Raw genomic sequence first — 26,065 nt, 5'->3', positions numbered from 1 at the left:
GGAGGAAGAAGGTTGTCCCGGCTCACCTGACAATTACATTACAATTATTTAATACAAATGACTCAATACAAATCAAGAAAAGACCAAATACGTCCTAAGTCGTGCTGAAAATCCGGCAGAGTCTCCCCTATACCTAGGACATACCCAACCTGCAAAAGGGCTCAAAACACACTTCTATATTTGCAACTCATATAGCCACAATTCAATCACATCACACAGCCCCTCCTGGGCCCATCAAATCAGTCATCCATCACAATATGTAAAATTTTAATTTAGTCATTATAATTGATCATTTTTGCAAAAACTACCCAAACAAGCTCTAAAAATTCTAAAACTTTGCCCCGCCGTCCTTAGCAATATTACTAGGCGATTGCAAAAAGAATCATAATTTTCTGAGCTACCACAAATATTTTATAAATTTTTAATCCTATTTAAGCACTAGAAAATTACGAAAAAGTAAGGTTTGGGTTTACCTTTGCCGATTCCGACTTCGGGAACGCGCTCGGGATGTCTGACAATGGTGGGGTGGCCAAAACCTCGATCCAATTCGGAGACTTTTTCGGTAGCGGGTCTGTCTGGCTGGAAATTCACAGATTCGGACAACTGTCGAATTTCCGCGAATTGAGGATACTTACACGAAGCCCACAACACGGGGGTTAGTACATAAATTTTACGGAATTTTCTAAGATCATTTAATATTCGAAAAAAATACTGCGAAGTTTCATGGGACCCACCGAAAAATGGTGTCAGAAAAATTCGAAATTTATGTCGCCGCGAAGCTCTCGACGAGTGGAGCGCTCTGGTACTCTCGGTTTTCTCGTGGGGTTCATGGTTTGTGAGAAATCTAGCCCAAAAGCCAAAATGGGCTAAAACTTCCTGGGCAAAAATTGGACAAACCGCTTTATGGATTTCGGTGTTCTTGGTGTCTATGGAAAGCTCTCGACGAGTAGATGAGTTTAGACATAAAACCCGGTCCCATTGGTGGCCGGATCGGCCGGATTTTGGCTGGGAAGACGAACGGTCGTCCACGCGTGCGCGTCTCTTCAGGAGCCGTTTTCCGGCGTTCCAGGCGGCGGCCAACCGTGGGGGAGGGGTGAGGTGGCACGCCGGCGAGCTGGGGTGACAGGGGAGGTGGCGGCGCAGCAAGGGGAGGAGGGAGGAGAGAGAAAAAGAGAGAGAAAGGGAGAGGGGTCGGGACGCCCGGGGAGGAAGAAGGAAGAAAAAGAAAAGGCCGGTCCGATTCGATCGGTCCGGTTCGATTCGGCCGGTTAAATTCAGGATACAAAATTTTGAATTTTTACTCTGTCTTGGGACCGAAAATGAGGTCCCAAAATTCCGAGAAAATTCTAGAATACTCAGAAAAATTTGTAGACTCCAAATACATTTTTAGTTTTGCTACGTGGTCTTTAAATAAATTTTTAAAAATCATCAAGTTTATATTTTCAGAAAATCAAACCCGATTTTTAAAATCCGAAAAAAAATCTCAAATAATTTCTTAAAATTTAAATAAAATTAAAATATTAATAATACTCATAAAATAATAAAATTTAAAATTTTTGGGGTGTTACAGATCAACTAAGTAGTTTTACTAAAATATAAGAACTGAATAGTAGTATTTTTTAAAATATAGGAATCAACTAATTAATTTTTTAAAATAGAGGACTAAATAGTAATTTGAATAGTATGAATAATGAAAATTTGACTGAGGTATTAAATAGTTTAACGAAAGTAAAATACAATAATTAAATATTATATTTTTTAAAACACAGGAACTAAGTAATTAGTTTCATTAAAATACGTGAATTAAATAGTAATTTTTCTTATTTAATTTGTATAAAAGGTAAGTGATAATTTAATTACAGAGATTTGGTAAACCTACAATTTAGTTCTTATAGTTTTAAAATCAAATAATTTAGTTTACATTTTAATAAATTTATCTCCTGTTATTAGAATTGTAGTTAAGTTGTTGAATAATATCATTCGAAAGATCATTGAATAATAGAATCCAGTCCAATACAAGCACTATCCACTAAGGATAAGTATCCCACTTTATTAGATATTATAAATTCCACTCCAATTGGATTTCCTCTAAGATAGAAATATTATCTCAAATGCTAAATCTTACTCTAAATAGGAGTCTACCCGATACCAATATAAACAGTTTAAGCATTTATAGTCGGTTACACTGTTCTATCTTGTCAATTCTATGATCTGCTTAGTACCATCACTAAATCAAATATTAGAGAGATTGTCTAAGCTAACTCACTCTGTGTTCTCTCTCTTTATCTTGTAAGTTCAACTCAGGAAAAATCCACGAACAGTATCAGTAACGCCATCTGTGGGAAATTCAACATAAAAAGTTGTGTATCCCTCAACTTTGCATATTCTAAGATTAAATGGACGAGCGAACTATTGCTAGAGAAATCAAGGTTGAACAAAGTTGATGACTTGAGGTTCATAACAACTCAGACAAATTTCATGTCATCCTACAGCAAATTCTCAGGTCAAATTCAAGTTAACTTTATCTCAATTACTTGCTGTTTTTCTCATCTCGTAAATGTTTTCAAACTGATAAACATTATACAGCTTTTTCATCTGATATAATTTTAAAATGAAAAAGCCACCGTTTAATGGTCTCATTAGCGCCTGATATTTTGTGAATAATTACTATGTCGATTCCTTCGCTCTTAAATGGCTCTTATTTTTAGCCAAATCATTAGCTGGTGTGATTAATTTTTATTTTATTTACTCGTAACTTACTCTTAAGCTTGAGCTAAAATTACTAAGAGTCATTTATCATATGCTGCATAGCGTTTTTGTTAAAATTACATTGTCATCATGACATGTGAAGATTCTATTTCAACAATAAACAAAAATGCCACCTTTTTGAAAGAAAGAGTCATGTTTTAGGTTTCTATAATAGCTCTTTCTTTACTCTTAATTATAAGATGTGCCACCAATTGATGGCAAACTTGATTTGTCAAAATTTACAAAACTGCCACCAGTTTTTTTGTTATGAAAAAAGACAACTTTTGACAAATTTACAATCATGCCATCTAACCCCATGAAGGCATGAATTATAAATTAAAATTGATTGAGGTCACAATTAAAAGAGTCCAATTCAATGTTAATTCTAAAAATTAATTTCTACAATTAATTAAATACAATTACGCAAATTTAATTTAATAAGCAAAGTTACAGGCCACACAAAAATAGTTCTAAGAGTTCATTCCTTTAATTTTATTCTACTTGCCTCTTGTTTGTAATATTAAAGACTTTAGCTTCAATTGAATTTTTTCATATATATGCACATGCATACATAAATATTTCAACACAAGAATCATGTGTTATCCCTCAAGTCTTTCTTGAGTATGAAAGCTCTCATTTTCAGTCAAGATCAATATTTAGACATACTTAAAATGTGAAATATACAATTGATTTATTCGTTACATATATTATATTTACAAGAATATTTCTACAAGCATTATTAAAAAAAAATCTCAAAAGGCCATGGTGCCCACCAAAGAACCAATAGCGGCAAAAAACTTAAAGCGTATATTCACCTACCTTTTGGGTAGATCACTCGCCCTGCCAACCTAAGGCGTATATCCACTACCTCCTAGGCTGATCACTCACCTGATGTTAAATTCGGAGAGAGTGTTAGATAAATTATGTATTAATTCATTTTTAATATGGATTTATGTAAGTGGTTAAGTTGTTTTATATATCAAAATGACTAGTTAAGTTAATGTTGCCACCCATCCACTTATGTTCACCCTTTAATTTTTCTATTTTCTCGATGTGGGATATGTAATCCCAATACTTCCCCCTCAAGTGCAATCATATGGTTGTTACTTGACAATTAATTAATATTTAACCTAATATGGGCCAATTATATAACCGTATGTGCAGCTAAAACCCATAACCCAAATCGGGCTCTAATACCATGTTAAATCCAAAAAGTGTGCTAGGTTAATTATGTATTAATCCATTTTTTAATCTAGGTTTATATAAGTGGTTAAGTTGCTTTATACATCAAAATGACTAGTCAAGTCAATATTGCTATTGTAACACCCCTATTTGCATAGCCTGGTATATTTTACTATTCTGGTGACTGGTGTCGATCCGGATAATTAATGGGCTTAGAACCACATCTAAGACAACTAGATAAACCCTGAACACAAATAATTAGTAATTGCCAATTAGTTAAGTATAAATAAGAAAAACAGAACATAAGATGTTAAATGAGTTGAGAGTCACATCGATGGGTGACCTTCTCGAGAAGGACTGCGAAGTCGATTTAGACTCAAATTTCGAACCGTAAAATGTGACGCTGCGGTCCTTAGGACTATTGCGAACATAGTGGAAAAGAGAAAATCACAAAAAAGAATTGTTAAGCCAGTCAAATAATTAGGTCAGGGATCCGGAAGAAATATTGAATTATTTACAAATTGGGTCGAACCGGTGAGGAGCAATTTGGTCAATTGACCTCTAGAGCTGACTCCTGATCAGGGACAACAAGTGGTATCAGAGCAAGTCTCCATTCAACAAAGATTTAACCATCTTAGAGTAAAGATCAATGGTAGTCCTTAATGCACAAGCAGACTAAATCAGTGGTAAGACCTCCCTTCTTTGATAGCAATGACTTTCGTTATTGGAAAAATAGGATGTATATGGGATGTTATTGAGAATAGACAATTCACCCCAATCAAAGTGGTAAAAGGTGTGCATGTGGCAAAACCAAAGGGTGAATGCAGTGAGCAAGAAAAGAGAAGAGTAGCCTTAAATGACAAAGCAATTAAGTTTTTATTTTATGCTCTAAGTAGAAATGAGTATAATAAAATGTGTATGAAGTCTACTACAAAGAAGATTTGGGATGCTTTGTTGATTACTCATGAGGGCACTAATTAAGTAAAGGAGAATAAGATTGATTCCCTAATCTATTAATATGAGTTATTTAAGATGAAATTAGATGAGACTATAAGTCAAATGTATGATAGATTTATGGAGATCATTGGAGGAATCAAATCCCTTATGAAGACATTCACAAATGAGGAGTTAGTAAAGAAGATTCTAAGAAGTCTTCCTAAGGAGTGGCTACCAAAGGAACTTCACTTAAGGATTCCAAAGACTTGAGCAAGGTACAACTTGATGAACTTTTGGGAAATCTCATTGATATGAGATGACCCTCAACAGAGAATAAGTGGAGGAACCAAGCAAAGCCAAGAAGAACATTACCTTTAAGGTGTCTTCCAAAAACTCAAGTGATGAGGATGAAGAGTTTGATGAGAAAGAGTTGGCTTTAGTAACAAGAAGAATAAGGAAGATACTCTTCCAAAACAAAAAGTTCATTCCAAAGAGAAACTTCAAGAAGGATAAGGGTGAAAGTAGCAAGAAGGATCCTATTATATGCTATGAATGTAACAGGCCGAGTTACATTAGATCAGATTATCCCAAGTTAAAGAAGTCCTCTAAGATGTTCAAGAAGAAGCACTCAAAACAACATGGGATCAACCAAGTAACTCTGAAAATGAGGAAATTGGTGATGAAGTTGCCAAAATGTGCTTCATGGTAATGGAGGAAAGCTCAAATGAGGTAACTTTAAGTGATGAGGTTATTGAATTTTCTCATGATAAACTTGTTAATGCTCTTAAAGTTATGAATGATGAACTAGAGTTGAGTCATAAGAAAAACAAATTTTTGAAAAATGAACTAGTTAGCTTAAGGAAGGAGAATGAGACCTCATCTAAGGATGTTAGACTTTAGACGATGATATACAAAAATCCTTAAATGAGCTATCTAATCCTTAAATGAGCTCTCTTTAGAAAATAAGATATTGAAAAAAATGAAATTATTGAGTTAAAGGCTTCTCTTTCCAAATTTGCTAAAGCTAAGGACAACTTGATGCAATTTTGGACTCTTAAAGGTCTCCTAGCATCAAGTATGGACTTGCCTATAGCAAATTTACTTAAGCACCTCATTCCAAGACTATATTTGTTAAAGCTACTAGTTCTAGTGAGCCTAGCACCCAAGAGTCTAGCTTAAAGGTTTCCAATTCTAAGGCAAAAGCCAAAGACATTTAGTGGCAATGCACCTAGGAAGATTCCACATAATCAACATGTCCCTCGACAAAATATAAATAAGGCATATACATCTATGAGATTTGCATCTAGGCCAAACTCCTATAAGGGACATGCTATTAGGCCTCACAATCATCATCAAATTTACCATGCCTAATGCTCACATGGACATAATGGACATAAAAAAAGTGGTCACATGAGGCCATATACACACTCTTATGCATATAAACTAAGAACAAGAAGGTTCAATGGTCATTGTCACTATTGTGGAAAGTTTGGTCACACCAACTATAGGTGTGCTATTAGGAAAGTCTATCTTGGATATGGTAGAATGTTTGACTTTAATGATGATGGAACTACTAACCCCCAAGGACCCAAGTACATTTGGATACCTAAAGTTGTTTGAATTATTTTGTGTAGGTGTGCTTGAAATCCTCAAAGCTTGAAAGTAAGTGGTACTTGGATAGTGGATGTTCAAGGCACATGATCGGAAATGCTAACCTCTTCTTTCCCTTAAAAAGAAAGAAAGAGGTGGGCAAGTGACCTTTTGTGACAATGGCAAAGGTAAAATTATAGGAATAGGTAAGATTGGTAAGGAAAACTCTCTTATCCTTAATAAAGTTCTTTTAGTGGATGGTTTGAAGCATAATTTGCTTAGTGTTAGTAAATTACGTGATAAGGGTTATAGAGTTATATTTTAGTCAAAATCTTGCTTTGTTTCTAAACTGTGTGATAATAAAATGTTATTTGTTGGTGATAGGGTTGAAAATATTTATGTTATTGATTTGCATGCTTTGTTTAACAATGATGTCAAGTGTTTTATGTCTATTAGTGATGACTTTTGAACTTGGCATAGAAGGCTTGCACATGCTAGCATGGATCTTCTTGCAAACTTGAATAAGGATGAGCTAGTTGATGGGCTTCCAAAGATCAAGTTTCAAAAGAACAACGTGTGTGATGCATGTCCAATGGGTAAGCAAGTCATAAGTTCATTTAAATTAATTTATAAGGTATCTACTTCTAGACCTCTTCAATTGTTGCATATGAATTTATTTGGTCCTATAGAGTAGCTATTTTAGGTGGCACACATTATGCACTTGTGATTATTGATGAGTACTCTAGGTATACTTGGGTTGCATTCCTTGCTCATAAGGATGAATGTTTTGATGTTTTTGAAAGATTTTCAAAAAAAGGTTCAAAATGAAAAAGGTTTTCAAATTTCTTCTATTAGGAGTGATCATAGTAGAGAATTTAAAGATGAAAGATTGAAAAATATTGTGACTCACTAGGGATCACTCACAATTTTTCTTTTTTTTAGGACTACCCAAAAAAATAATATTATTGAAAGAAAAAATAGAACTCTTTTAGACATGGGAAGGACTATGTTAAATGAATATAACTTGCTTACTTATTTTTAGGCGGAAGCCATTAATACAACTTGTTATGTTTCAAATAGAGTTTTGATTAGACTTATTTTAAAGAAAACTCTTTATGAGCTATGGAATGACAATAAACCTAAAATAGATTATTTTAGAGTTGTTAGTTATAAGTACTTCATTTAAATGCCAAGGATAATTTAGATAAGTTTGGCTAAAAAATCAAGGTATCTTCTTAGGGTAATCTACATTTAGTAAAGCATATAGAATCTTCAAAAAGAGAACCTTAGTTGTTAAGGAGTCAATGCATATTGTATTTGATGAAGCTAAGCCCTTTGGTCCTAGAAAGGATGTTTCTTGTGATGATGATATTGTAGGTAACCTCGATGAGTTGACCCTTGGAGATCCTCAATCTAGTGGAGATCAAGATCAACTCAAGGAAGATCCCTTAAAGGCTTTAGGAGATGATGAGTTTGAGCTTCACGAGCAATAAGGTTAAATAGTTCCACAAGGATTGGACCTTCAAGAAAGATCATCTCGAGGACCAAATCATTAGTGAAACATTAAAAGGGGTAACAACTAAATCTTCTCTTATAAATATTTATAATAATCTTGCATTCATATCATAAATAGAGCCTAAGTCCATAGATGAGGCCATTAATGATGAAGGTTGTGTACTTGCTATGCAAGAGGAACTAAACCAATTTGAAAGGAGCAAGGTTTAGACCTTAATTCCTAGGCCTAAGAATCATTTTTCCATAGGCAACAAATGGGTGTTTAGAAATAAGTTAAACGAATATGGCAACATAACTAGGAATAAAGTTAAGTTAGTAGCCAAAGGCTATAACCAAGAGAAGGGCATTGACTATGATGAGACCTTTGCTTCTTTGCCTCTGTAGCTAGATTAGAGGCCATTAGAATCTTGCTTGCATATGCATCATACATGAATTTTAAACTTTTTCAAATGGATATTAAAAGTACTTTTCTAAATGGTTTTATTGATGAGGAGGTGTATGTTCAGCAATCTCCTGGTTTTGAAAATTATGAATTTCCAAACCATGTTTTCAAGTTAACTTGTAACGCCCTTATTTTAGATAGTCTGTAGGTTCTACTGTTCCGGTGATCAATGTTTGACCTGACAGCTAGAATTTCTGTAACTATAATTAGACTAGAGTGAGGAGTCATAAATAATTCAAATAAGTGCAAGAAAATTTAAGGAAAAATTTTAGAAATGAAATACAACAAAGTTAAATGAGTCGGTGCCCCGATGATGGGTGACCTTAACGGGAAGTTGCTATCTTTATAGCTAATAGCCCTAAACCCAGGGGAAATTCCGTGAAATAGTTTTTGGAACTCTAGAGAAGAGTCAATGAGGTTTTGATAGAACTATAATGCCAAGAAAATGCTTAAAAATTTTTTTAGATTGGTACAGATAATTTTAGTCTGTTAAGCAAAACGAAGGGCATTTTGATCATTTTGTCTTCAGAGATGATTTTTGGCCAACTTGTCCAGTTAAATAAATAATTATTATGACATAAAATATGAATAAATATTACTAAAGATTTAATTGAAAATGAGTAGAAAAGAAAAAGGAAAGAAAATGAATTAAATAGGAATTTTTGACATCACTATGATGTCATTAAAACACTTTCATCCAATTTCATTGTGACACCTACTTATAAACCTAATTAAAAGAGATAAAAATGAGTAAAATTAGTGCACAATTTCTGCACTCATCTTCCCCATTCAGCTGGCACACCTTTCTCTCAACCTCCATGAGTATTGTTTCATCTCTCTCTTCCATTCCCATGAATTCTCACCACTAAACCCTAGACTCCCTTCATTAAAACTTGTTTACACCTCTTAGGGAAGTGTTTGGCTGCCAAGAATTGAAGAGAAAGTGAAGTTTAAGCTTGGGAAAATTCTACTTAAAAAGGTTAGTGCTACTACTCTTTAATTTCTCTTTAGATTTAATGTTGGAAGCATGAATTGACTTAGAATTTGAAAGAATTGAAAGAAAATATCCATGTATGAGCCACTTCCATTTTTGGCAGCCATGAATTAGGAAAGTGTTTGATGAGTTTTGATACAATTAAAGATGTTTATAGGTGGCTTTGATGGTGATTATGAGACATTGAACATAAGTTGATGTGTGTGAAGTAGGATTTGAATATTTGCTTATGTTGGTGAATGGAAGTCCTAATGGTCAATTAGTGACCATTTGGCTGTGTTTGATGAGGAATTGAAGTGAATTATGACTTTAGATTTAAGGTTGGGTATGCTATCTCATAGGACCTATAGGGCTAGATATGAGTCTAGCAAGTTTGGGCATCTATAACTTGAGCGGTGTAGGTTCGATTGGTGCAAAGCCAATTGGAAATGAAAATAGACACATAATGGCATAACTTTGATGAAGAAACCTTACCCAAAAAATAAACTTAGAATATCCTGCTGGTCCTGGAAATTGACCAAATGAACAATGTTTGTTCACTTGGCCATAACTCAGTGTAGAAATGTCCAAATGACCTAAATTTTATATCAATGGAAAGCTTAGACAATTTAGGACAACTTTCATGAAGACCATAACTCTAAATATGACCAAAACTAAATGAAATTGCCCATCAAAGTTAGGACACCAAATCTGGCAGAACCAATTCTGCCTAGAATTCTGGGTACAGGTCAATCTGGCCAGTTATGGTAAAATGGCCATAACTTGAGTTACAAAATTCCAAATAGAGTGATTCAAAAAGAGAATTAAAGAAGCCACATAAAGGAAAAACTTTCATGAAGAAAGTTTTGTCAAATTTTTACTGTAGTAAGCTCCTATAGAACAGTGAATTTGGACATCAAATTCTGAAAATTTGAAATGAAACCTAGGAGACTAGGAATTGAGTTTGGCAACCAATGCCAACAAAAATAAATGTAAAATATGATATATTGGTGAACTTAGGCTTAACAAATCTATTATGAATAAAAAAGTCAACCTTTGAATGGAAATGGTCAAATAAATAGTAACCACTAAATTATGTGAAGTAGAAAAACAAACTATAAGAACCATTGTAGTTGTTAATATAGGATGTGGTAGGTAAATTGTGAATGGTGAAGTTGAGTGACCTTAATGATATAGGAAAGAGTATAATAGATTAGAAAGCTATTATAATGGTTAATATATAGATAATGTAAATAGTTGATTTAAATTTTTGAATTTGGGTGATACTAGGATTTAAGGAAAATTTAGCTAAATTTGAAATTCATGAAATATTCATGGATTATTTGGAATATGAATAATAATTTATATAAATAGGGTAATGAATAAATGAATGTATAAATAAGACTTTAGTTCCTATCATTGGAGAAAGCATAAGATAAAGTATTTTGAGTACAATGGTGCATGAGAATCATTGTTTTGGATTGTGAACAATTATGGGTGATCTAATGAATATATATTTATTATGAATGCCTAAATTATATAAATATTAGACTTGGAGATTTATGTTTTTATTTTGAAAAAGATTAAAATACTAGAAATTATAATTGGAACATATAATGTAATTAGTAAATTTTAATTCTTAAACTTGAATGATTCTAGGACATAAGAGAATGACCTATGTGGAAGGCCTTAGGAAAATATTTCAATGTACAAATGGTACATGAAAGTTGATTGATGTGAAGTGAAATGATAATAAATGGTATAATGAATTGTATAAATTGTGTAGGAATGAAATTTGGGCATTTATGCTTTTGCTATGAATAAAAATTAAAATACTATAAATTAGAATCAGAGTATTTAATAAAATAATGGTATTATGTGCCTATGTATTGCCTAGGCATGTATGTCAGATTGGATAGATTGACATGCCAATAGAGTATTATTGTAGCAGTACTGTGTAAGGCTTTATACCTGTATTTATGGCTTTATGCCTGCACTCATGGCTTGTATGCCCGATTTTCTATTATCATGGCTTTTAGCCATACTGATCTATTATCATAGCTTTTAGCCATGCTGACTGCATACATGGTTAATGTACCATATTTCACGTCCCATGATATGACGGCCCGAGACACCACAGTGTCCAGTGCCAACGACCCGCTTATCTAGTCTGTCATAGGTTATTTGGACAGTGAAATTTACTGAAATAAGTTAAGAATATTAGCAATTAAAAATATTAGAAATTAAATAAAATAAATGAGTAAGATGACCTAAAATAAATTAGAATAGTTATCTATTAGAAAGAATCGAAATGAACTGGACCGATATTAAAATTTACTTATTATGAAATAATCTGAGACAACCTAGAAAGTATTGAGAAAATGCTAAAAGATTAGCAAAGGAAATTATAACATAAATAAATATTGCAAATGTGACTTACATAATAATATAAGCATAAATTTATTATTTTTAGATTATTTTTCTATTGTACATAATTACTGTACATTTGCGAAATAAACACTTCCAAAGAAGACTAAATTAGGATAAAACATATTAAATTTTAAAAATCGCATGTGAAGTATAAATAAATCTTAATTATTCGAATTATGTTTTGTTTCTATCTTTATTTGTGTATTATTTTCTTGTTATATTATTGCACCACTAAGCAGCAATGCTTAGTGCGATGGAATTGTTTCCTTCGCGCAGGTACTGAAACTAAAATCCAGTGGACATTTGACTGAGATTTTTGGGAGTCCAGATCTGCAGAGTGTCAAAGGTTGTCACCTCCTCAGCAATGCATGTAGCTAAAGCCCATGTATATCACATTATGTATTTAGTATGTTATAAATATTTCATATGTTGTAATGTAAATTAAAAATTTGTAGGTAATATTTATATGATGTAAATTTATAAATTGATTATTTCATATGTAATTAATTTGTATATCATGTAATTTATAAATTATGTAAATAGTTTATAAATCATATAGATTGATGAAGTTGAGAATTTTGTGTATGAACTGAGCATGATTTGGAATGTATGGAAATAAATGGATTTGTACAAATGAGTATGTGAGTTGCAAGAATTGAATGTAAGATGACTATGATGAGTGTGAATGATATTCTTATTGTAAAATATTGTTGAATTTTCAAGTAGGTGAATAGTGAAATACACCAACTGGTGATAAAACAGGGGAAACTCCGCTGGTTTCTTCTTAGAAAAATAATTGATATTAAAATATAACGAGAACAAATTATTAAAAGAATAAAATAAGATAAGATTGGGTGCTCCGGCACTGAGTGTGACATGTCTTGCTCGGCTGCACTATAGACGGATAAGGGGTGTCACATAACTAAAGCTTTATTTGAATTGAAACAAGCTCTTAGAGCTTGGTATGAAAGGCTTAGTAACTTTCTTTTGCAAAATGATTTTTGAAAGGAAAAGTTGATACAACACCCTTTGTTAAATTTCATGATAATGACATCTTTTTAGTGAAAATATATATTGATGATATTATATTTAGTACTACTAATGAATGTTTGTGCGAAGAGTTTTTTAACACTATGAAGAGTGAGTTTGAGATAAGCATGATGGGAGAACTCAAGTTCTTTCTTGGGCTTCAAATTTAGCAAGCAAAGGATGGCATCTTCATCAACCAAGCAAATACACCAAAAGGTTGATCAAAAGGTTTGGGATGGAGAATAGCAAGCCAAGTAGAACTCCAATGAGCACAAACACCAAGCTTTACAAGGATTAAAAAGGAAAGTCGATTTATGAAAAGTATTATAGGGGTATGATCAGTAGCTTTTTGTACCTCATGGCCAGTAGACCGGACATTATGTTATCAATTTGTTTATGTGCACATTTTCAATTGTCCTAAAGAGTCTCATTTGTATACTATTAAACGCATTCTTAAGTATTTGAGTGGCATATTGCATTTAGGTTTATTGTATCTTAGAAAATACATCTTTTGATTTGTGTTCCTACTCGGATGTTGACTTTGCTAGAAGCATCCTTGATAGAAGAGTACCTCAGGTACTTGTCAACTCCAAGGGGAATATTTAGTTTCTTAGTGTAGCAAAAAACAAAACTCAGTTGTACTTTCTAGCGCTAAAGCTAAATATGTGGCTGTAGGTCTTTGATATAGTCAAGTTCTTTGGATTAAATAATAATTAAGAGACTTCAAAGTGTCTCTTGATCACATTCCTATTAAATGTGATAATACAAGTATAATTAATTTGACCAAGAGCCCCATACAACATTCTAGAACTAAGCAAATAGACATTAGACATCATTTCATGCGTTATCACGTGCTAAATGGTGATGTTGTTCTTGAATTTATTGATACAAATAATCAATTAACTGATATCTTTACAAAATCCTTATGTGAAGATAGGTTTAATTTCATTAAGAGAGAATTAGGTATGCATGATAGCCATGATGCTTGAAATTTATCATATTTTATTGGTTGTATATGGATGCTCTTTTGAATCTTCTTGAATAATTGTTTTATTTAATTTCTTTTAAGTTTTAAGTTCCGTATTAATGCTCTTATATATATATATATATATATATAAGGCATTTTAATCATTCAAAAGGAGAAGAGTTTCTAAGTTGTTTTAGTCTTAAAAGTGTGTTTCTAAGTTTTCTGGAAATGGCAATTTTGGTAGTTGAAACCTAGAGATTTGGTCGCCAAAAGTATTCTAACTCTTTACTCTTTAGGGCAAAGCCAAGAGTGGTAGCTGAAACCAGGAGTTTTATTAGTCGAAACCTTTTGATTTTTTTTTTTTTAACTTTTAAAGCTTTTTTTTTTCTCTTTTGGGTAGCAAGCAGAATGACAGTTTAAACTCTTTAAAAAGCTTTTTTTTTTAAAAGAAAAAAAAATAAAAAAGCTTGGTTGTGGTAGCCAAAAATCCTTATTCTGGTTACTGAACCTAGAGTTTAAAACAACCAGAAACTTCCCTCTTCGATAGTCAACTTCCTCTCTCTTGGTTTTCTCTCTTTCTCCTGACTTTCTCCTTTTTCTTTTCCCTTCTCCATTTATGTTTCTTTAAAAACCCATCTAAAATACTCACTTTGAACCTCTAATCCACCAAGAACGTAGATTTTGGAAGCTATATTCCTTTTTTTAGGGTTTCAAACTTGTTTTTGAGGTTTTTCTCTAAAATTTTCTCAATTCCACTAATTTTCTCTTAAAATTGCTAGTTATAAACTCATTTTTATACTTATTTCTATATTTTAATATGTTAATTGCTTAGTTTTTGGAGAGTTTTGGCATTTGTTTGCCTAATTTTTTTTTGTTCCCTCTTTCAGGTAAGAAACCCTAACTTTGCTTTTTTCAATCTATTTTTTATTCTTGTTGAAATTCTTTGATGGTGTGTTTTTATTGTTATAGATTAACTTTTGACATGCTTTTAGCTACTCCTTTTTGTCTGTATTTTATACCTCTATCCACTTTATTTTTTTTTTTACGCTAGTTGATATATCATAATGACAGTATTATGTGTTTAAAGTCTAAGTGCTTGTTTGGCATTAAGTTTGGAGGGCCCAAACTACTTTTCTGAATAAAAGCATCATTTTAGATGCTATTGAAAAAAAAAACATTTTGAAAAAAGCTATTTTGTTATTTTGGTGTTCTTATGACTAAAACTTATCAAATTTAATTTTAAATTATTTTTTAATACTCTTTAATTAGTATATTTAAAAAAGTGATTTTCCCAACAATAATGCCAAACAGTTAATTTATTGGCTATATAGCATGACATGAGTATAATTGTGTTCTTGTAAGTTCACTTTACTTAATTTTATGTCCTAGCACTTCTTAGCTGCTTTGGATAATGAAAATACTGTCTTTATTATACCCTGTTTTGCTATATTTTGTTTATATGCTTCTATCTGATGATAATTGGCAATTTTTTTTGATAAAAGCTTTGCAAAATGTTGTTTAGTTGGTTGCTTGACAACATGATACTTTCTTAATCATTTTCTTGTAAAAATTGGTTTGGAAATTTATTTTTGCTACAACTCTATTGATGTGACTGTATTAACTTATTTCTTTGTTAAATATTATCTGTGCAAACTTGTATCTTGCCTGCAATTGTTTGAAAATTGCTATGGATTAATTTATGTGTTGCTAGCTCCTTACTACTATGTAGACATAATAATGTTTTAATCAAAATTTTGCAGGTTTTGAAAACTAGTTTATTGTGAAAGTGGGATACGTTGCTTTTTACACTATTTTTGAATTCCTTTTTTTTTTTTTTTTTTTTTTTTTCTAGGTTAGCTCTCTTTCTTGAGTTTGAAAATACTTCTTGTGACTTTAATGGATTTGCAATTTTGTTCTTTCCTTTTCCTTACTTTAAGATGTCAATTTTTGCTGCTTTATGCTATTTTATGGATACGGATTCCCTTAACACAATTACATTCTTACTTCTTTGAACTTATGAATATCTTGCTATGATTTTTGATGTACCTATATGTATCTTGGGATCTTAAGTTGCATTGTTTTTATAAATAACCCAAACTAATTTCAACTGCTCCCTTAAGCTTATTTATTCCGTTTTATTTTACTTGAAATAGTGTTTGAAACTCTAGACTTGCTAAGTTTTACTTTACAAAGTCCTTAGTCATGCTTATGCATACCTATAGTTATGCTTACTGTTTCAAGTCTATTATTTGTACTCATTTGGCCTTGAGACTCTATTCTCATACTTGTGCATTTGCTATATGTTTTAACTTAGTTCTTGTCTTTTTATTTTATCTATCATAGTGATGAGAATATGCTAACTTTGACGTAAGCATGCTCTATTACTTGCTTTTAACAATCTCTGTTGTCATATATATTTTGGCATGCTTTTTGTTATTTTGAGCTTCCTTTGAGATTCTTTTTGCCTCAAACATGTTTTTGTGTTGCCACCAAATCTTGCTGTTATTATGCTGTATATTGCTAGTTTGTATTATACTGCTCAAGATTACACAATGTCTTATGATTTATGTGTTGGCAAATGTTCTGTTGTTTTTGATTTGGAGATGGCTTTTTTTATCTACTTTTATAATTCTTCTATCTCTTTTCTACTCTTTTTCTTCCTCTATGGATCAGAAGAGGGCATATGGTAAATGACCTAAGGGAGAGTAGTAGAGGTTCTCCACCTACCCAAACACCTCCAGCTTTTGAATTTGACATAATTACTAAGAACTCCGAGAAGTATGCTCCCTTTTCTAGGAGATTTGTTCACCCGGGTTGACCTATTAGACCTCACTTTGTTGTTCACTTTAATACTATGAGTTTCTTACTCCTTTTATTGCCCAAAGGTAGGACTCTCTGATTACTACTCCTAGTCACACCAGAGAGAACCTAGTTAGGCTTTTTTATGCCAACCTCCACATTGCTCAACAATCTTGCCTAATCACCTTAGTTAGCTATGTTAACCAAACTAGGGTTGCTATCACTCCCGCTATTCTAGCTCAGCACCTAGGGGTCCCAAATGCTAGTGTAGCTGTGTCCAACACTCACCACTGGATTACTGAGCCTTATACTCCTGAAGACCACGTTAGGATTGTCTCTAGGGGTAACCATACTGGTGACCCCATTCACCTTCTTGTTGCACACCATGGGGTGATACCTAAGATTGTACATCACATAGTTACTCATGAGATCATCCCACGAGTAGGTCAAATGTCTGACCTTACTTATACTGATATGTTTGTTATGATCTGTCTCTTAGAGAGCCGTCCCCTTAACATATCTCTTCTGATCCTTCACACTATGGCCTCTGCCCTTAGGCACTCTATGGCTTGTCTCCCCAACGGTTATCTTGTCACTAGACTTCTTAGGGTCCTTAGAGTTGATCCTAGTATAGAAGCTGCCATGACCATACCTAAAGATTATAGTTGCTATGCTATGGACACCCTTGTGCACATGGGGCTTACTGTTTACTAGGACAATTATATGCATGCTAAGAGGGATTGCCTTATATCATCTCAGTGACCATAGAATAAAAAACCACAGCTTAGGAGCTCAATAGTGAGAGCCTCTTTAGATTAGGCTAGTGCAGCTACAGCCGCAATAAACTCTATTGGCATAGCCAACTAAGAAGAGTCCTCCCGGACTTCTCATGACATATATGATGGCCTGGCTCAGCTAGAGCTCAGGTTTATCAAAATGGAGGACAGGCTGCAGCACATGGAGATCACCAGCTTCACCATCAGTAGCATGTGGAGGAGCAGATGGCTCAAATTTTCTCATTTATCCAACTTATGGCATCTGGTGCTCCTCTATTAGATACAGCTACTCCACCACCTCTAGACCCTTAACCTTCTTTTCTATTGTTTTTTTTTTTTTTTTTTTTTTTTTTTTTGTATATCTTCCCGTTTGGTGAATGTTTTGATGATGCCAAAAGGGGTAGATATATTAACCATGGATGTTTTCTTGATCTTTTGGATGTTTATAATTGTAGGTTTATAGTTGATATACATGCGGTACTTAGCCATTGGCCACATTGGCTCTTTGGAAGATGATTATTCATTTTGGTATATTTATGATATATTGATTCACATATTAGCTTATTGTCTCTCTTATTGGACCATTTTTGATCTAGCAATGCTTTTTGCATCATTATTCATTTAGGACTTATAACATCATATCATTGCACCCATTGAGTCAAAAACCTTCTTATGTGCTTTCCTAATTTTATCAATTGAGGCATAAATTGTTTTTGTAAGAGGCAGTATACTAAGGGGGAGAATTTTTGAAAACACACACTTCACTTGCACTCAATTTCTTTCATGCACTAATTATTTGTCATCATAAAAAAGGGGCAGATTGTTGGACCTAAGGGTCCTACTCCATGTTTTGATGATAATAAATAATTAGTGCACTACTAATCTACTTTGGAAGTGTTTGTGTTAAGATTGTAGGTCCCAAATTCAAAATTGTTGTAACACCCCCATACTAAGAAGTCTATACATTCTACTGTTCAGGTGACTAGTGTCCATCTGGACAGTCAGGATGTTTAGAACTATATTTATGCCATCTAGAAAAGTCATAAATAAAAATTAATAGAAATTATATGAAGGTGAAATGGAAATAAGAAAAACAAAGCATAATCTGTTAAATGAGCCGAGGTCCCGGTGATGGGTGACCGAACTGGGAAGTGACTACGAGCTCAGTTGCTACCCTAATTTCATGTGGGACCCTATGACACCTCAGGCCTAAGGATAATTGCGAAGCTAATGATAATGTGAAAACCACAGAAAAGAATAGAGAACAAGCTCAAATAATTAAATCAGAGTTCAAGAAGTAACTCATTGTTACTAGAAAAATTAATTAGACCGATAAGGGGCAATATGGTCAATTCACCCTTAGAGGTGACTCTTGGCCTAAATGTCCATTAAAATATAGAAACTTAAAAGTATAAAAAATAGATTAAAAGTGAAGAGGTATATGGAAGAAAGAAAAAAGGGAAAAAGAAAAATCCAAATTAAATACTTTATGACATCATCAATAACACAATAAAAATTTATAATTTTAAATTAATGAAAATTATGGGATAATTATAAACATAAGATGACCAATTAAAGAAAAAGAAAAAGAAAAAGATTTCTTTCTTCTTCTTCTAGTAGCCGTTCCTCTCTCTCCATTTCTCTCTCAACATCCTCCATTGATGAGCAATTAAAGCTCATTAAAACCCTAATTTTCTTTCATTATTCCCATAATTTCTAACACTAATCCTTGAAATTTCACTTTGGGTTGAAGATTGAAGGAGAAAGAAAGGAGAAAATTAAAAAGATAAGAAGATAGAAAAGCTCCATAAAGGTAAGTGATTTTCCCAAGTCACTTCTCTTCTTTAATCTTTTAAAGTATGTAGAATTAAGTAAGCATTGCTTGGAAAATTGAAAAATTATGCATGATTGGAGCGGGATGAATTTCAGCCGGCCATGGTGTATTAGGGTTTTAATGTGTTTTAGTTTAATTGGATGTGAATTGGGACTTAGATGAAGTGGTATATGTGTTTAGTGAAGAGAAAATTCATGAAATTGCATGGATTAGTAAGATGGCAAATTAGGGTTTTTGGAAATTGGGAATTTTGAAAATTATTGACCAATTGATGTTTTGATGCTTAATTTTGGTCAATTAGTGTGTGTACAATTGTGATTTGATAAATGGATTTGAAAGAATCGGTAATGGTTGAAGTGTTGAATTTTGGACTCATGAGTCCAGCTAGGTTAACAAGCCATAAGTTGAATTGTGTTGCTCCAATTGGTGTGAGGCTTATTGGAGATGAAATTAGGGTCATAATGCTACATTTTTTTTATGAAGAAACCTTGCCCAAAAACTAACCATAAGTTGGTCTAAAATTGGGTTGAATCCGGAATTGGTACCCCGTTTTTGGGCATAATTGACTAAATAAACAGTACATATTCAAATGATTATAATATTGTGTAGAGAGGTCCAAATGACCTGATTTTTGAACCATTGGAAAGCTTAGACATAGTAGAACAACTTTCATGAAGAACATAAACCCAAATTATAACCATAACCTATTCAAATTGCTAATCAAAATTAGGAACCAAAATTTGCCCAGAAAATTTAGAAATAACTAATCCGGCCAGTTATGGTAAAAATGCCATAACTTGAGCTACAAAACTCCAAATGGAGTTATTCAAAAAGGGAATTAAATTAGACACATTAAGGAACAACTTTGATTTAGAAAGTTTAGTCAAATTTTCACTGTAGATTGATCCAATGGAATAGTAAATATTGATGACCAAATCTGAAATTTTGAGATTAATTCTAATAGGCTTTGAATTGTAATCGGCAACCAACGCCAACAAATTTGAGACCCAAAATGTGCTATGACCATGTGTTTAGAAATGATATACCTATTAATTATGAAAAAGTCAAAATTTTGAATAAATAGTAATGTGAATAGTAACCACAAATATACCAAATACAAAGAACTTAACTCTTAGGAGAATTTATAAATAAAATTAAGTATGCAAAAATTGAATTGTTGGATTTATTATTAGAAATGGTTCGAAAGGGTATTAAAACACTTTAATTATGTGTTTTAGTTGGAAAGGAGCCCTCCGAGGAAGCAGGAAGAGTGGACTAAGTCAAAGCAACCATAAGAGGTTTGTGCACAACAAACTTAAATTCTTTGTTTCTACTTAAAATTTCTTGAAATAAATGTTGTGAATAATTTTGTTTGTTATGACTTTGAAAATTTTATTTCAAAAATAGTGTGTTGCCTACTTTGTAAATGAAAAATTGGAATGAAATATGATTTGTGAATTGTATGAAATATTTGAATAAAATGATTTGTATTGGATTTTGAATTCACACTTGGCATGGAAAATCTATTGTGTTCTTCCTCCATCTATGGAGTTGAGATTGAATATATTCTTCCCTCTCTAGCTTGTCAGTTGAGGTTGAGATCGAATGAGTACTCATATAGCTAGCTAGCCACCTCCCTCATTAATTTCGGTTAGTGAGGTTATATATTGCTTTATCGTGGTGTACAATACGGCATTGATTGTGAAATTTTGTGTCATGACCTAAGTTGTGTATTTATTGACAACACTATTATTTATCATTTGTTTTGATAAATTGTTGCGAAAAATCTTGACTTCAACTTGAAAACTGTGGTTGTGAAAATTTTTAAATTTTTGTTATTAATGAATGATTATATTTTTGTGACTTTTAAATTTATTGTTATGCGCTACTGAGTAAAATTTACTCAGCGATAGCTTTTCTTGCTGTCGCAGATAGGGAGAAGGATAAAGCAGCAGAGTGAGCTGCTATAGCTGCAGGGAACATATTTTGGGATCTTTTACGGGTATAATATTTATACCCTTGTGCTGTCACACCTTACCCCTCTGTAAGGCATAATATGATCCCGTAGAATACCTAATGAACTACTAAACTTCATCTACTGATAATTTATTAAGTACACTACAAGGGATTTTAAAACCATTTTCTTATATTTTGAAAGTGGTGAACATTTTGGTAGGAATTAAAATCATTTATTCAAAGCTTAAAAACTAGTAAAAATTTTTATCCATTTTTATTTTTCCGCAAGTTTTATAAAAATTTCGGCAGAGTGCCGTCTGTATTTTGAGAAAACAGTTCTTCAAATACCTGAGAAAAACACTTCCAATAAATTTTCCACAACTCCCAACCTCCAAATAATCTCAAGTCAACACAATTCAATTCATTCCACAATTCAACAAAAAATTTATCAACTTAAAATGTTTCATAACTTCATTCACAGTGCATATAGTATGAAATTCACAAATACAAATCTTAATTTATCAAAAAAAAAATCCAAAAATAATATCATTACAATTTATTATACAATTGCTCAACTTTACATTGATACATAAAGCATTACAATGTTTACATCAAATAATTACAAGGGTATAAATAAATACCCATACAAAAGATCAGCGAAGGTTTTTCCAGTTCAGCAGCTCACTCTGCTGCTTTTTCCTTGCTCTTATCTGCGACAGCAAAATAAGCTATCGCTGAGTATAAAAATACTCAGTGGTGCACAATAAAAATTTGAAATACAATACATAAAATATTCATTGATAAAACACAAGTTAAATATTGCACAATTACATTTCACAAATTATCAAAACTCATTATAGCACAATTTTGGTCAAATAATTTAATAAACATAGTGTTGCCAATTCATACACAACTTAAGCGATGACACAAAATTTCTGATCAATGCCGTGTTGTACACCATGACAAAGCGATCTACATCCCCACTAATTGAAATTAATGAGAGAGGTGGCTAGCTAGCTAATGAGTACTCATCCGATCTACAACCTCAACTGGTAAACCAGAGAGGGAAGAAAAATAATCGATCTCAAACCCATAAATGGGGGAATAATATGGTACTGTCATGCTAAGTGTGAATTCGAAATTAATTTGAACAAATTTATTCAAATATTGCATACAAAAATCAAATCAATTTCCAAAGTTACATTTTCATTCACAAAGTGGCAACACAAAAGTTCTTAAACTCATAATGCATACTAAATCCATTTTTCAATGATAAAATGCTTAAATAGGGTTTATTGTGCACAAACCTGACGTGAGTCGCCTCTAGGCCTTGACTCAGTCTCTTAGACTGATCGAGCCTTTTTCAGCTGAAACACACAGTTTCACAGTGTTTCAGTACCATAACTTAGCATAAATCCAAAAATAAATTCAAATTCACTTTTATTTAGCTTATATATGCTAAACTTGACGTTCTTTAAAATTTGTGTTTTGGGGTTACTATTCACTACACTATTCAAGTCAATTTATTTACTTTCTAAGGCTTAATAGGTATGGGAATTCCAACTTCACCCACATACCACATTTTGGTCACTAAATTTGTTGGTTTTGGTTGTTTTCTCAAAACTTAGGTCTTTTAGTCAAAATTACAATTTTTCAGTTTTGGTGTCTTATGTTGCACTGTTCTATTGGTCAATTTGCTGTTAGAATTTGGCAAAATTTTCTTCATAGAAAATGTTCCCTATTGTCTTAAATTTATTCTCCTTTTTGAATCACTCCAATTAGAGTTTTGTAGCTCAAGTTATAGCCATTTGAATCATGGCTGCCGGATTGGACTTAACCCAGATTTCTGGGCACCAAATTGGTTCTGGCAGTTTTAGGTCACCAATTTTGGGTGGCCAAATGACTTAGTTAAGGGCATAATTTGGGTTTGTGTTCTTCATGAAAGTTTTAGGTCTATATCTCAACTGTTCACTAGTAAAATTTCAGGTCATTTAGACCTGCCTAGCCCAAGTTATGGCTAAATGAATAAACACTGTTCATTTGATCATTTTTGTACAGGTCAGACTGCAAAAATCCAGATTTGGTCAATTTGTTCACTAGGTTTTGATCACTTTTTGGGCATGATTCCTAAATGAAAATTGTGTCATTTTGTGTCTATTTTTATTCCCAATTGGTCTCATACCAATTGGAATTGTAAATTTTCAGTTTTGGTCCCTCAAAGGGACCTTGGTCCTACTACCTGTAGCATGACCATTTTCAATCCGAATTCAAACTCACTTCCAACACTTCCAACACATCTCAATTGGTCACAAATGACCATTTTTCATCTAAAACAAAGTCAATTACACCATTTGACCAATTCTCACATTTTTTTCTTCCAAACCCTAGGTGCCAAAACCCTAACTACACTAATTGTTACATTTAATTAAATCAAAGCCTACCTACATCATTCCTCAACTCAATTAAGCTTCCATACACTTTTAATTCCATAAAATTCATACATTACCATGGAAAAACCTAGTTGACTAAAATCTCTACCTAGGCCTCCAATACTTGTTTTCATTTCATTTTAATCATATTTCTAAGTTAATGCAACTATAAACACAATAATTAAACAAAAAAAATTGAAGTTTGAATTACTAACCTTATGCAGAATTTTCTCTCCCTTCAAATCTCTTCCTTTCTTTTTTCTTTCTTCTTCAAGCTTCTTTTTTAGTTGAGATAGCAAGTTTTTTTAAGGTTTAGGGTTAAACTTATGGGGCAAAACTAAGTTTTTCAAGCTTTAAAAGCATGTTAATGGTGGAACAATAGAGAAAGAGAGAGGTAGGGAGAGATGGACGTTTTTTAACTTTGAAGAAGAAGAATGAATTTTATTTTTTTTTCTTTTCTTTTATGTGTATTAGGAAGACCACAATTAAATTAAATAAATTTTTAATTATAATATTTATGGCATCATGCATGATGTCATCTCTTTTCACTTTTTCATTTTCTTTTTATTTATTTATTTATTTTTCAATTAATTATTTAATTTAATTCCCAATTCCTAATTTTTCTTTTCTCCAATTTTATTTGACAGTTAGGTCAGGATTCAGCTCTTGGGGTCAATTGACCAAATTGCCCCTCGCCAGTTCGACCCGGTTTGTAAATAATTCAATATTTCTTCTGGATCCCTGACCTAATTATTTGACTGGCTTAACAATTCTTTTTCGTGATTTTCTCTTTTCCACTGTGTTCACAATGGTCCTAAGGACTGCAGCATCACATTTTACGGTTCGAAATTTGAGTTTAAATTGACTTCACAACCCTTCCCGAGAAGGTCACCCATCGTTGTGACTTTCAGCTCGTTTAACTTCTTATGTTCTGTTTTTCTTATTTATACTTAACTAATTGACAATTACTAATTATTTGTGTTTATGGCTTATCTAGTTTTCTTAAGTGTGGTTCTAATCCCCATACTTGTTTGGATCGACACCGATCACCAGAACAGTGAAATTTACCAGGCTATGTAAATAGGGTGTTACATGTGCATTCCTTTTTGATGTAAAATATTTGTACATATCTGTTTATAGAACTAGTTGAGCAGTTGTACAATCAAAATTGTAATAATATTATTTTATTCTTTTTTTCTTGAATTGAGATTTTATTTTGTGAAATGATCTACACTCAATGATATTGAGATTGCTAGAAGTTGTGTTGGTTTGTATTGGATTGTGTTGAGATAATTGGAGTTGTGGATTTATTACATATTGGGAGTGTTTTTAATAGGTTTTGAAGAACTGTTTTCTCAGATTTTGGTCAGCACTCTGCCAAAATTTTTGTAAAATTTTCAAAATTCTAGATAAATCAAAATTTGAATTTGTGATATAACCTTTAATTAAAGGCTTTTTATCGATTATGCAACATTACCTTTCACTTTAAAATGAATAGAAATTTGTTTAAAATCCCTTGTAATATATTTAATGGGTTATCGATAGGCGAAGTTCGATAATTCATTAGGTATACTACGGAATTATGTTATGCCTTACAGAGGGGTAGGGTGTGACAATTGTAAAATTGCTTCTAAATCAAGATTGAATAAAAGCAACGAATTGAAGCAAAGATCATGAGAGACTCTACAATATAATTTTTATTTTCTTTATACTTTGTGAATCTCAATTCGTTGATTATGTTGGCTCAAGTTTAGGTATTTCTAAAATTTCTTAGTGTCTTTATTTTTACCTATTCTTGATCAAGGGAGAGTAAAATAAAATTTTTATTTTTGTGAAATGTAAAATTTGGTTTTAAAAATGTTTTTGTTGAAAAGTTTATTGAATTTGCTTTTCAATGATTCAAACAGATCTAAAATCTAAGTTTGAGACAAAAAGTTATGAGTTCGTTAAGTGTTTCTTGCCTTTTTATCCAGAAAGGACCTCGACAATCAAAGTAGAGGACTTTCGCAACCAAACTAAAACATTAGTTTTGGCACCCCAATGGAAGCCGAAGTAAGGGACTTCGGTAGCAATTTTGGGTTTTTATAAAATTGTAACACCCCAACATGCATAGTTCACTATATTTCACTGTTCTGGTGACCGATGTCAATTAGGATAATTAAGAGGATTAGAATCGTATTTAAGTCACCTAAAAAAGTCCTGAATAAAAATTAATAGTGATTACCAGAAGGTAAAGTATAAATAAGAAAAACAAAGCATAAAAGGTTAAATGAGCTGGGGGTCACAGCGATGGGTGACTGTACGGGGAAGTGACTGCGAGGTCAGCTGTAACCCTAATTTTGTACGGGGCATTGTGACACCGTAGTCCTAAGAATTATTGTGAAGCTAGTGGAAATGAGAAAACCACAGAAAAGAGTTGAAAATCAGGTCAAATAATTAGACTAGGGTTCCGGAAGAAA

Source organism: Hevea brasiliensis, chromosome 9 (assembly GCF_030052815.1).
Source record: "Hevea brasiliensis isolate MT/VB/25A 57/8 chromosome 9, ASM3005281v1, whole genome shotgun sequence".
Lineage (NCBI taxonomy): Eukaryota > Viridiplantae > Streptophyta > Magnoliopsida > Malpighiales > Euphorbiaceae > Hevea > Hevea brasiliensis.
This window is presented reverse-complemented; position numbering follows the sequence as displayed.